The sequence below is a fragment of the Carlito syrichta genome, unplaced genomic scaffold (assembly GCF_000164805.1).
Source record: "Carlito syrichta isolate Samal-C Ts95f unplaced genomic scaffold, Tarsius_syrichta-2.0.1 Scaffold302382, whole genome shotgun sequence".
NCBI classification, from domain to species: Eukaryota; Metazoa; Chordata; class Mammalia; order Primates; family Tarsiidae; genus Carlito; species Carlito syrichta.
In genome coordinates, this window is record NW_007246478.1 from 225,911 (window position 1) to 226,341 (window position 431).

General features: G+C 49.2%; 1 protein-coding gene across 3 annotated transcripts in view; it reads left to right on the plus strand.

The window, feature by feature from the left end:
• The window catches only part of NDRG2 (NDRG family member 2), a 9,587-nt gene that overhangs the window by 476 nt on the left and 8,680 nt on the right, over positions 1-431 (plus strand). The gene's annotated exons all lie outside the window — the stretch shown is intronic.

Below are 431 nucleotides of genomic sequence, written 5' to 3' on the forward strand. Positions count from 1 at the left end.
TTTGAGTTGGAGTCTTACTCTGTTGCCCAGGCTGGAGTGCAGTGGCATGCTCATGGTCACCGCAGTCTCGACCTGTTGGGCTTAGGAGATCCCTCTGCTTTAGCCTTCCAAGTAGCTGGAACCACAGGCTTGCATCACCACACCCGACTATAATTCTTTTGGTTTATTGTAGAGACAAGGTGTCACCATGCTGCCCAGACTGGTCTCGAACCCCTGGACTCCGGCAATCCTCTTGCCTCCACCTCCCAAAGTGCTGGGATTACAAGCATAAGCCACCACACCTGGCCAACATTGATCTTTGATTGCTACCCTAACCTTGGCCTTTAACCTATGATTCTCCTTAGCTTCTTGGAATCTTCTTTTTAGTATTGTGTCCCTTTTTTTTTTTTGAGTTGGAGTCTCACTCTGTCACCCAGACTGGAGTGCAGTGG